This window comes from Gadus chalcogrammus, chromosome 16 (assembly GCF_026213295.1).
Source record: "Gadus chalcogrammus isolate NIFS_2021 chromosome 16, NIFS_Gcha_1.0, whole genome shotgun sequence".
NCBI lineage: Eukaryota > Metazoa > Chordata > Actinopteri > Gadiformes > Gadidae > Gadus > Gadus chalcogrammus.
In genome coordinates this window covers 31,712,190-31,725,607 of record NC_079427.1, presented here as the reverse complement: position 1 = coordinate 31,725,607, position 13,418 = coordinate 31,712,190, and positions in this window count along the sequence as shown.

Below are 13,418 nucleotides of genomic sequence, written 5' to 3'. Positions count from 1 at the left end.
CGATCTACCGGTCGATCTTCGTTCCTATCCTCACCTATGGTCATGAGGGTTGGGTGATGACCGAAAGGACGAGATTGCGGGTACAAGCGGCCGAGATGAGTTTTCTCAGAAGGGTGGCTGGCGTCTCCCTTAGGGATAGGGTGAGAAGCTCAGCCATCCGTGAGGAACTCGGATTAGAGCCGCTGCTCCTTTACTTAGAAAGGAGTCAGCTGGTTCGGGCATCTGGTAACGATGCCCACTGGGCGCCTTCCTTGGGAGGTGTTTCAGGCACGTCCAGTGGGGAGGAGACCTCGGGGAAGACCCAGGACTAGGTGGAGAGATTATATCTCAACACCGGCCTGGGAACGCCTCGGGATCCCCCCCGTCAGAGCTGGTCAATGTGGCCCGGGAAAGGGAAGTCTGGGGCCCCCTGCTTGAGCTGCTCCCCCCGCGACCCGACCCCGGATAAGCGGACGAAGATGAGATGATGATGAGAGTCTTTAGTTTGCGTGTGTTTAAACAGAGCACACACGCGCGCATTCATTCATTCTTTTTAACACTCACTCGCGGTAAAACAATGTTTTTCACGATCAAATAGGCCTACTCATCAATCCTAAAAGTTATGGGCATGTAGGCCTACACGATGTCTGTGTCAAGAAAATATGTGTTTGCTGTAGGCTACGGTGTTTGCAGATGCATTGATTTAAAAGTACAACTTATTACCGCTGCATCAGCTGTTCTTTCCCAAATAATTAACCAAGAATGTGCGGCTAGGTAGATGAGAGAAGCAAAGTGTATGCGCGAGGTGCACAAGCAATCCGTATGCATCGCATGCGCATGTGTGCATGCGCCCTTAAAATAGCATCTGAACAACGCGCCACTGACTTTAAACCAGGTATTTCCTGGTCAGTAGCGCAATGGTATTCAGAGACGACAAAATACCGTTTGCGCCAGAACACGCCTCCTCCTTCCGCCGAACCGCCCCTTGGGGCGCATGATCAATCCCTAATTTACCGGCGAGTGGCGCTGGTGGGAAAAGAACGCTCTGCGGCAGTTGTAAACTAGCAACGACACATGCGCCAGTGACTAAGTCACTTGCGCCGGATGCAAGATAGGGCCCCTTATGTGTTATGTTTGGAATAAGTGTGCCTTTTTGGCTTTTTCCCTTGAAATCGTGTGTCCTGTTTTGGAGGAGGCGGTTCGTTCACCATGCCATAAGATGTACAGTTCCCAGATGACTAGGATGTCTTCATCAGCTGATCAAGTCCAACTTGTTGGCAACAGTCCACCAATGAGTTAATGCAACCATGAGACGCCATGAGACACCTGACACTCGTGTCTTAGTACATCTCCTCCGTTGCCCTCGGAACATCATCACTTGGTTAGGTGTATACTGGAGACACGGCTGTGATTGTAATCCTTCTGAGTCACACTGATCACATCAAGGCTGTGAATGTGACTGCAGAAATCTGGATCTCCTTTAAGCTGGAAAGACAACCAGAATGATATCCCTCAACACAATCGCCACAAACCTCGGCATGACTACATGCAAAATCCTTGGCTGTATTCCATGCATTTGCTGGATCAGAGAGCACATCTTCCTTTAAGTTCAAGGCTGAGCAATCCTGCTGCAAGTTGATGCACAAAATTACATTCTTCATAAAGGAATTTGCAATCATCGTCTCCGCTCTATTCCAAACATCACCAGATGAAAAAGGTGGTGCCAGTATTCCAATGACTCAAATTAGATTGTTATTCTTCTCCGAATGAGGCCATTCTCACAGAAGACTAGGGATGTGGAGAGAATTCCCCTAACGAGTGATCATTTTGGATCAACATTACAAAACGAGTGGCTTCCAAGCAAGCATCTGGACGACAGCCCAACGGTATGTATCTGTATTTGTGTATTGTGTAAATATATTGTGTGAACATTTCTAATAAATTAATACATTATTAATCAATTAATTGCATTTTTAATTCAGGTCCCTGATCCCTGCTCCGAACCCCACTGATCATGGATGGAAGGAAGAGGACGGCAAGCTGCTTTCATTTGGACCGCGCTGCCCCTCGCCAAAGATGTATTGAATCCAGATGTGAAGTGCAGTTGTAAATGCATTTGTTCAATTAGGTCTACAAGCTATCGGTGCAAGTGCATGAAAGAAACGCTGAGGTATACACGTCTGTGCAAGTGTAAGTGTGTGAAATAACTGGAACAGAGTTATTATCTAGACTGTGTGTGTAACTGTTTATGATTGATTATTAAATAGAAACGCCTGCTTTACATCCCCAGGCCTATGATTTGCCTATTTTTGAAGTGATACTGGACAAAATATGGGTTACATTGGTCATATGATATATCAGAAATCAGGCGGTACTCCTGATCCTGGATCAATACATACTTAGTATGATCAAATCAGATAATCAGATTAAGTGTAATAACAGCTACCATATTATATCACGGCTGGTGGTGGGTTTGGAGCCATCAATCAATTCTTTTACCGGCCCGTCTGGCCCTCTGACCAAAATTGTTCTATAGACCCTTACAAGCAACTTTGAAGCGTCTTTTGACCGTGCGTAAGACGTGCATTATACCGTTTGAAGACGGGTATTTTATTTTGAAGACTTTCAAGTAAACATTTTAAAAATGTAGGAACATTGTCTTTTCGCTCGCGTTGCAAACACTGTTAGTTGACTCCAACAAGTGGTACAGAGGATTAAGAATGAGATGGATTGCCACTACATGTCAGGCGGGCTCTAGAAAGAGGACTCGGATGCAGAAAGGCGAACGGTCCAAACAATGGTTATTATGGTCTGCCTGTCCTCTCGTCAAAACAAGTGATCAAACCATTGCTATGAAACCCTCAAAAGGCAGGTGAGGAAAACTTAACAAAACACAAGAAACAAAAATCACACTTGCGTGGAAAAACAAGAAACTAAACTCTACTCTGATCCGTCAAATAAGGTGGGAGGAAAAGTACAACAGTAAATCGCTCACAAGGAGGAGAAAAAAAAGGGAAAAAAGGGAACAAAAAAGTGCTCCAAATGGAGGAAAAGGGCTAAGGAAAATAACTCTGGCGCTGCAAACAGGCTGACCAAAAAGACCACGAACAAAAGATCACTCTTTCTCAGAGGAAACAGAAAGTAAAAAATACAAACTTTAGTTCAGGACGTGGCAAAGACAAGGCTGTGAGTCAAGAGCTGGAGGGGGAGCGTGTCTATGTTCCCCGGGTCCTATGTTCCCCGGGTCCTATGTTCCCCTCTTTGTATGAGACTGGGGAACATAGGACCCTTTTTAAAAAAAAAGGGTCCTATGTTCCCCGCTTTTCCCAAAAAGGGTCCTATGTTCGCCGATATGTATGTGACCGGGGAACATAGGACCCTTTTTCAAAAAAAGGGTTCTATGTTCCCCCCCCTGTTACTTTTTCCACCATTACTGCCAAATTCCGGCCGAGATAACTACCATTGCTTGTCTTTACCTTTTGTGGAAGAGGGAGAGACGTCGGAGAACCTGACGCAGTCTATTCAAACGCCGGTAAACAAACCCCGAGAAGCCCAATCCCTATGAGAGCTCCCCGCGCTACGGCCATCCGGAGGCGCACAGAGCTTTTGGCCGTGATATTATTATACAATTATATTATATTATATACTATTATATAAAGAGCTCCGGGGGTCACAAACAGCAACAATCACTTTCCCCTCAATGCTGCAGTTCACCCCGGACTGCACTGAGTTGGCTGGTTGAACGCTGATTGGCTGTTACGTTACACATGTCACTCAGGGGCCACACCAATTGGATGTCATCACGCGAATGTCACGTCAAAGTTTAAATATTTTTGAAGATTGATAGATTGCGGGGAACATAGGACCCTTTTCCCAGAAAAGGGTCCTATGTTCCCCGCTTTTCCCAAAAAGGGTCCTATGCTCCCCGGTATGTATGGCTACAGGGGAACATAGGACCCTTTTTGGGAAAACGGGGAACATAGGACCTTTCTTTAACAAAAGGGTCCTATGTTCCCCGAGCGGGGAACATAGGACCCGGGGAACATAGGGATGACCCCGCTGGAGGTACTCGGACAGTGACGAACGAAATACTCTGGCGACAAGGACAAGGGAAGACAAAGACTATTGGTGCGTTTTAGTATTCTCTGCGAACCGACTCGGATCTCGGATCTGACGCCACGCCCACACTTCAAGCGTTTTATTATTTCGCTCGGTCGTTGGAGGAAAACATGGACGCCACCCGGAAAGCTGTTGTCGCGGTAGCATTGGCAGAGTACCAGGCGCTCCAAAATAGGTAGGCTATAGGCCATAGGCAGAGATACGGACGCAGTAAGGTATTGCAGTAATACGAGTGATTAGAATTGCCATTTAAACCACCGTTACTTTTTCCACCATTACTGCCAAATTCCGGCCGAGATAACTACCATTGCTTGTCTTTACCTTTTGTGGAAGAGGGAGAGACGTCGGAGAACCTGACGCAGTCTATTCAAATGCCGGTAAACAAACCCCGAGAAGCCCAATCCCTATGAGAGCTCCCCGCGCTACGGCCATCCGGAGGCGCACAGAGCTTTTGGCCGTGATATTATTATACAATTATATTATATTATATACTATTATATAAAGAGCTCCGGGGGTCACAAACAGCAACAATCACTTTCCCCTCAATGCTGCAGTTCACCCCGGACTGCACTGAGTTGGCTGGTTGAACGCTGATTGGCTGTTACGTTACACATGTCACTCAGGGGCCACACCAATTGGATGTCATCACGCGAATGTCACGTCAAAGTTTAAATATTTTTGAAGATTGATAGATTGCGGGGAACATAGGACCCTTTTCCCAGAAAAGGGTCCTATGTTCCCCGCTTTTCCCAAAAAGGGTCCTATGCTCCCCGGTATGTATGGCTACAGGGGAACATAGGACCCTTTTTGGGAAAACGGGGAACATAGGACCTTTCTTTAACAAAAGGGTCCTATGTTCCCCGAGCGGGGAACATAGGACCCGGGGAACATAGGACCCGGGGAACATAGGGATGACCCCGCTGGAGGTACTCGGACAGTGACGAACGAAATACTCTGGCGACAAGGACAAGGGAAGACAAAGACTATTGGTGCGTTTTAGTATTCTCTGCGAACCGACTCGGATCTCGGATCTGACGCCACGCCCACACTTCAAGCGTTTTATTATTTCGCTCGGTCGTTGGAGGAAAACATGGACGCCACCCGGAAAGCTGTTGTCGCGGTAGCATTGGCAGAGTACCAGGCGCTCCAAAATAGGTAGGCTATAGGCCATAGGCAGAGATACGGACGCAGTAAGGTATTGCAGTAATACGAGTGATTGGAATTGCCATTTAAACCACCAAAGCGGTCCAAGCACAATGAAAACAGTTCATGCTTCAAGTCACACTGGGCGCAGCCATCTTGAATTCTGTCTCGGAATTTTGCTCGGTCACCACTGTGTTCAACCGAGATGGCGAGTTCGCCGTCCGAGGAAAAGGGGCGTGTTTGTGCGTGTCGCTAGGCAACGTCCTCGGGCCTCCGAGATGGATGGATAATAAAACGCAGCATATATACACATGAGGAGGGGAGACACAGGTGGAAACAATCCGGGATTAGGGGAGACAACAGACCGGTGACACAGGAGGAAGGGCAAGTGACCTGTAACGAGAGGGAAGTTACTTTTCAAAAATAAAACCAGAAATTGACAAGACAAAAAACCCAAGACATGACATCCCTCACCGCGGTGTGACACTACACAGGTTATACCATCCATCTCCACAAATACTCAGGGCGATCTCCTGCAGTGCAAAATGGAGCACCATTTTCATGTTAATTTGCTGCAACTTTGACAATAAATCGGCTTCAAAACCACCACCCTGCGTCCTTGTCTGGAGGAGGCCAATCCAAGTCACCTAGGTGGGGTGTGGCAGACTCCAAGGTGGCTATATATGAATAAGACTACATTTAATCGGTTTGACTCATGGGAAATAGGATAGTGAATAACAGTTTGCGGATGAGGGGGATAATGATGGAATGATAATGATAGCTAGATGCTACTTAATTCTAAACACCAAACCTTTAATTGTTCATAATTTCAAAGGGTGCGGCTGGCACAAGCTAATGTGGCTGTGGAAAGTATTATCACTTATTAAATCATCTTTTGCGATCTTGCGATTTGCAACTTCAACGCAACATCAACCAATCACCGCAAATTGATGGCGGTGTCGCAAATTTAACCAACCACCGCAACTTTACCGCAAATTTGACCAATCAGTGGCTTTGTCTTGAACTGACGTCGACAAACTACCTTCCGCCTTACTTCCGTGTTTATTACTTCAAGCGATTCAAGCATTCATGCAGCATGTGCGCGTCCAACGTTTCACACTTGCCGACGAAATAACTGCGAAAGATTGCGAAAAGCAGTATCCTGGTATTCTACATGAAAGCGGGGGGAAATTATTATGCACTGCATGCAACATTGTGGTGGAACATAAGCGGAAATCTTCCACTGATAAGCATTTTGCCACCGCGAAACATAACTAAAGAACTGCAGAACTGCAGGCAGGACGTCAGTCGACGAGACAGTTAATGCTTAACTGTTATATGTTAAGCATTAATAACTTAAAATATAACAGGAAAATCAGAACTTTTATCGCAACTTTCACTTCCTCTCGCACTGTAATCACAACAAAAAAATACTTGATATGCGTGGAACCGTCGAGGGAGGCTGCCTGTTGCAGTAGCTCTTGCAGTTTTGCAACTTTTTCTTCTACTTGCTACTATTATTTCAACTTTTCATCTTTCTGGTATTCGCTAGAAGGTGCCTTTTATCTTTTAAACACATTTGATCATTAGTTTAAGTTTGTGTTAGTGTCGTTTTTAGCGTAGTTTGTGATACTTATGGACCAAACAATGATTACCTACACGAGGGGAGGGCTGATGATGTACCGGGCCGGTGGAGCCCCACCCGCGGGCATATCTGTGGAGCTAAGGAGACACCGGAGGGGAACGAGAGCCGGAACGAAGGCAAGGTTGAGACGGGAGACGCACAGGAGATTTAAACCTTGCCTTCCATCTATCGTGATGGGGAACGTGAGATCGTTGGTCAACAAAACAGACAAACTAACAGCCTTGGCGAGCGGTCAGTATGTGTACCGGGAGTGTATTTTGTTCTGCTTCACGGAGACATGGCTACATAGGAATATACCGGACTGTGCTATCGAGTTAGCTGGCTTCACGCTAGCGAGAGCGGACAGGGGACAACAGAGCGCTAAGAAGAAAGGAGGGGGTCTAGCCGTCTTTGTGAACACAAAATGGTGTAACCCTGGAAATGTTACCGTGAGGAGAGCATCTGTACTCCAGATATAGAACTGTTAGCTGTGGGAGTGAGGCCATACTATCTGCGCGCTTATGACGTCATCTACTCTACCGTTGCGAGACTACAGACTCGGCACCCCAAAGCTCTCATGATAATCAACGGAGACTTCAATCATGTCTCTCTCTCCAAAACTCTGACCAGCTTCACACATTATGTGAAATGTAAAACCAGAGGAAATAAAATCCTGGACTTGCTTTATGCCAATGTGAGGGAGGCATACAGCTCCTCTCCCCTCCCACCCCTCGGCCAGTCTGACCACAACCTGATACACCTTACACCTGTGTACAAGCCTGCAGTAAACAAGCAGCCGGCTACCACCAGGACTGTGAAGGTGTGGTCAAGAGAGGCTGAGGAGGCCCTGCAGAACTGCTTCCAGAGAACAGACTGGGATCTGTTCCTGGAAGACCACGCAGAGGATATTGAGGGACTCTCCCATTGCATTACAGATTACATCAGGTTTTGTGAGGACAGCGTCGTACCCATCAAGAAGGTCCGCTGTTTTCCTAACAACAAACCCTGGATTAATGAGAACATTAAGAACCTACTCAACAGGAAGAAGAGGGCTTTCATGGCAGGAGACAGAGAGGGGGTAAAATCGGTTCAGAAGGAGCTGAGAAGGGAACTAAGGGCGGCCAAAAAACGCTATAAGGAGAGGCTGGAGGGCAAGCTCAAAATGAACAGTGCCAAGGAGGTGTGGGATGGGATGAAGAAGATTACGGGACACAGACTGCCAGGTCCAGCTGTGGGGGGCGGGCACGAACGTGCTAATGAGCTGAACCTAATCTTCAACAGGTTCGACTCAACCCCTGCCCCAGTGAGCTCAGCGAGTCAGTCTGTGCCCCCCTCCTCCACCACCCCTACCCCCAATCCAGTCACCTCCCCTCCCTCCCCCCCCCCCTCCCTTTCCCCCTCCACTCCCCCTTGCTACCAGTCTTTTCATCACATCAAGCCAGGAGAGGCGGGAGCTATCTAAGCTCCAGAGGAATAAGGCAATGGTCCGGACAACATCAATCCCAAGGTGCATAAAGCGTGTGCCGGACAGCTTGCTGGAGTGTTCCTCCAACACCTCTTCAACCTCTCCCTGAGGCTGAAGAAGGTGCCCCAGTTGTGGAAGACCTCCTGCATTGTTCCGGTGCCTAAGATAGCTCGTTCCAGCTCTCCCAACGACTACAGGCCAGTTGTGCTGATCTCGCACATCATGACGACCTTCGAAAGACTGGTTCTACAGCACCTCAGGCCCCAGGTGTGTGACTCCATGGACCAGGCACGTGCAGAGGGGGGGGCTATGGGTGCCCGAGCCCCTGCCCTTTTCCCTCTGAAGGACCAAAGTGCCCTTTTGAGTGGTCATTTAAATGTTCAATGCTTTGTAAAATTACACATGAACAATTAAACATTAACATGTGAATAAATTATTCGAGAATAAAAATGTCTAAAAGTAATAATCGAGAAGTAAAGTTTGTACTTTGTAGCCTCGTTTACCGGCGCTCAGTGCGCAGCTGCCGCTGGGTGACGTCATAGGCTATCAACGTGACTTTTTCACCTTTGCCTGCCTGGGCGATGCGCTTGTTGTTTTAAGAGACGGTACAATGCAGGGTAAGATCACTACAGAGTCAGACACAGACAGTTGTTTCCAAAACCATTAAGTTGATAATGCTAAATAAACTGTAACAGTTATCTCGTTTTGTAGCGTCATTTTGAAGTATAGGCCTATGTTTGCCAGCAAAAGCTTTTCAACAAGCATCGTTTTAACTGACTGTGAAAGTGGCTACCACTCGGTTTATTTTCTATAGCCTACCAGCAAACCTATCTGGGAAACCTTTTGAAATTGCAAAGGGAAAGCATACATTGTTATATTGAATCTGTATAGGCTACTCTGTAGTAACTACGTGGCCACATGACATGGCCAGTGGCGGTGGGTCAATAGAGGGCGCCAGGGCGCTGTCACACCATATTTGTACCGGGTGCCAAATTTGTACCGGGCACGTCATCCCGGTACAGACCCCCCACAGTAACAGACCCCCAGTCTATTACTGTGCCAAACCAAAAATTTTGATCACCAGCCGCCACTGGACATGACAAATCCGTTTCATGTCTACTCTGTCTCAGTGTCTCTGACAATAGTGGTTTTTGCATGTGCCCTTTTTTGAATTTGAGCCCCTGCCCCTCAAAGGGTCGCTGCACGGCCCTGCCATGGACCCACTGCAGTTCACGTACTAGGCCCAACTCAGCGTGGACGACGCCATCATTTACCTGCTGCACAGGGCTTACTCACACCTGGAGAAGCCAGGAAGCTCAGTGAGAGTCATGTTCTTCGACTTCTCCAGTGCGTTCAATACAATCCAGCCTCCCCTGTTTGAGAAGAAGCTCTCAGCAATGCAGGTACACCCCGACATGGTGGCCTGGATTGGTGACTACCTTTCCAGCAGGCCACAATACGTGCGGCTGCAGAGCAGCCTGTCAGATGTGGTGATGAGCAACACTGGCGCACCCCAAGGAACAGTACTTTCACCCTTCCTCTTTACCATCTACACCTCTGACTTCAGCTTCAACTCTGGAGCCTGCCATCTCCAGAAATTCTCAGATGACTCCTCCATCGTGGGCTGCATCAGTGAGGACAGGGAGGACGAGTACTAGGTGTGGTGGAGGACTTCGTCAGATGGTCTGAGGAGAACCACCTCCAACTCAACATCGGCAAGACCAAGGAGCTGGTGGTGGTCTTCCGCCGGAAGAGGAATCCCCCAACCTCTATTACCATCCAGGGGGTTGAAATTGAGACGGTGGACTCGTATAAGTTCCTTGGTGGCGCGTCGTTAGACCTGGGCATTCGGGGCTATAGCCCCGGATCTTTTGGGATCAGCCCCGGATCTCTGCCGTAAAAAAAAAAAAAAAAAGTATATATATACATATATATATATATATATATATATAGCGGCTTTCATACACGTAAGTACTGGCTGCTCTTCTGAATATATGCTGCATCGTTGCAGCAACATTGAAGACGATCGCGTTGACTTCTGCGGTCTGTTCTGCCTCCATGCTGTCTGCTCAAACCAAAACAAACCTGAGTGACAGCCAGGCCCGGCGTCATGGGCGGGCCTTAGGGGGCCTGGCCCGCCCTCGGAGTCAGTTGGGCCAGCCCTGGACGGACGAGCCTGTCAGTCTCCCGCCAACCAAAAAAAAAAAAAAAAGATCGCAGGTCGCAATATTTCAGATTTGTACTAGTTTGAAAGAAATATGGATATACAGCGTTTTTTTAATCAAGGAGCACGGAGGGTCATAGACAGTGAAATTCATGGTGAAAGTCAGGAGTGTTCTGAGGAGTCACGGTCACCTGAGGTTGACACTCTGCTGAAGCCGAAGCTAACCGGGCTACAGACGTTGGGGTCATCCCTATGTTCCCCGGGTCCTATGTTCCCCGGGTTCTACGTTCCCCGTTTTTCCAAAAAAAGGGTCCTATGTTCCCCTGTAGCCATACATACCGGGGAGCATAGGACCCTTTTTGGGAAAAGCGGGGAACATAGGACCCTTTTCCCAGAAAAGGGTTCCCAGCAATCTATCAATCTTTAAAAATATTTAGACTTTTATGCGACATTCGCGTGATGACAGCCAATCGGCGTTCAACAGCGTGGCCACTGAGTGACATGTGTAACGTAACAGCCAATCAGCGTTCAACCGGCCAACTCAGTGCAGTGCAGTCCGGGGTGAGCTGCAGCATGGAGGAGAAAGTGCGCGGGGAGCTCTCGTAGGGATTGGGCTTCTCTGGGTTTGTTTACCGGCGTATGAATAGACTGCCTCAGGTTCTCCGACGTCTCTCCCTCTTCCACAAAAGGTAAAGACATGCAATGGTAGTTATCTCGGCCGGAATTTGGCAGTAATGGTGGAAAAAGTAACAGACCGGGGAACATAGGACCCTTTTTTTGAAAAAGGGACCCGGGGAACCTAGGACCCGGGGAACATAGACACGCTCCCTATATGTATATCACGGGGGAGAACCCCCCGATTAAATCGACCTATGACTTCACATTTCTGGCCTAAAAAAATTTGCCCCCCCGCAAATCTGTGTCTGGCGCCGGGTCTGGTGACAGCGGCCGCACTTATCCCGCCTCCTGCAAATGTACGTAATATCCCTCCCCTTGCAATGCCGGCGCTGGCACTGGGAGCAAGATGTTATTAAAAAAAAAATGCATCAATCATTGTTTTATTCTTTCATTACACAATTTCTTTCATTCTTATAAATAAAAAAATAATATAAATACATATATAAATCTAGCCAACTTGTCAATCAAAATTAGTCTTGTCTTGTCTCTCTAGTGGTTGTTCATTCTAAAACACCACAATCTTTTGAGAAGCAAATGGTTGCAGCCTCTATAGGCTTACTGTGGCGCTGATGTGAGTACTGTATGCATGCAATACTACTACTCATAGAGAGGGTTGAGAAACAGTGGGTTGACAATCCATTCTGGTACCTCATTTTGAAAATCCCCAAAAAAGAAACTTCACATAGGACTGTCTTTCAATTTTTAATACATTGCTTTGGAGGTTTTCAATCTAACATCCCACTGGTTTGATTTTACCTAAGAGAAAAATGTTTATTTTTTAAAGCATCCACAGCAGCCATAATAATGAGATTATGAGACAATGAGAATGAAGCGGCAACAGTGTGACCGTACAGAGTGAGAGAGATGGCTTCAATGGATGACCAGGGATTGGTGGTGGCGTTACCCAGGAAGGGCGGCTGTAGTTAACTGCAAGCAACAGAACATGAATAGTGAAGTGGAGGAAGGAGTCGAAATGAGACTTCATTAACAGATTCATGTACAGCTCAGATTTATATGGAGATAAGCTTCTTAAACAACTTGCATACAGCATAAGCAAGTAACAGAAACAGTCTGGGAAGATTATTTTTTCATTATTTAAATCGACATCCTGGTTACACGTCGCGCGATAGCGCATATCATTTCATGCAAGCGAGTGTTTACTTCCTGGTTACAGGTCGCGCGATAGCACATATCATCTCATGCGATCTTAAAGAGAACTTGACGTGAACAGTTTAGGAATGCATATTCCGGGAAAACATTAGAACTCTGAAATGCTGACTAAATATAAAGCATGTTTTTATCTGTAACATTAAACCTACACTGACAATAAGTAATAACTTAAAAATGAAACATAAAAGCAGACCACTACTTGCCGTTGCCTGGCTGGGGGAGAAAGGTCCGTCGGAGCAGCGATGGCTTCTTGACATCGGGTAGGTGCACGCAGGCTATATAGGCTATTCTAATGTCTTATTTTTGCCCTGGCGCTCGGCATAGGCGACCTATGTGTTGGGGACGTCCTTAATTAATTAATCGATACATTAATTAATTAATTATTACATTTATTAAGATACCGTAGCACGCAGGAGTCAGGACGGTGCTCCCCCCCGGGCTAAAGCCCCGGATGTTTTAAATTGCTAACGACGCGCCTGCACACACGTCAACAATAAACTGGACTGGTCTGACAACACAGAGGCCCTCTACCGGAAGAGTCAGAGCAGACTCTTCTTCCTCAGGAGGCTCAGGTCGTTTGATGTGTGTGGCAGGCTGCTAAGGACATTTTATCTGTCTGTGGTAGCCAGCACACGGTTCTTCGCTGGGGCATGCTGGGGAGGAGGCATCAAGGCTGGGGAGTCAAACAGACTCAAAAAGCTGTATGGGAAAGCCAGCTCTGTGGTGGAACTTGAGCTGGACAGTCTGGAGGTGGTGGTGGAGAGGAGGATGAGAGACAAATTCAAGTCCATCCTGGGCAACCCCTCCCACCCCTACCATGCTGAGCTGCTCCTTTGTGCCGGCAGCCATTAGGCTGTTCAACAGTGCCTGATGATTGTGTTTGTGTATGCCTATGTGTTTGCATATGCATGTGTGTGTGTTTAGGTATGCGTATATATGTGTATATGCATCACCCATCATGATGTTGGTTCTGTTTGTCTTGTTTTTTTGCCCTATTTTAACTATATGCGTCTACTTATGCATTAGCACTTTGTATTTATTGCATTGTCATTTTATCCTGTGTCCTTCCACTGCTG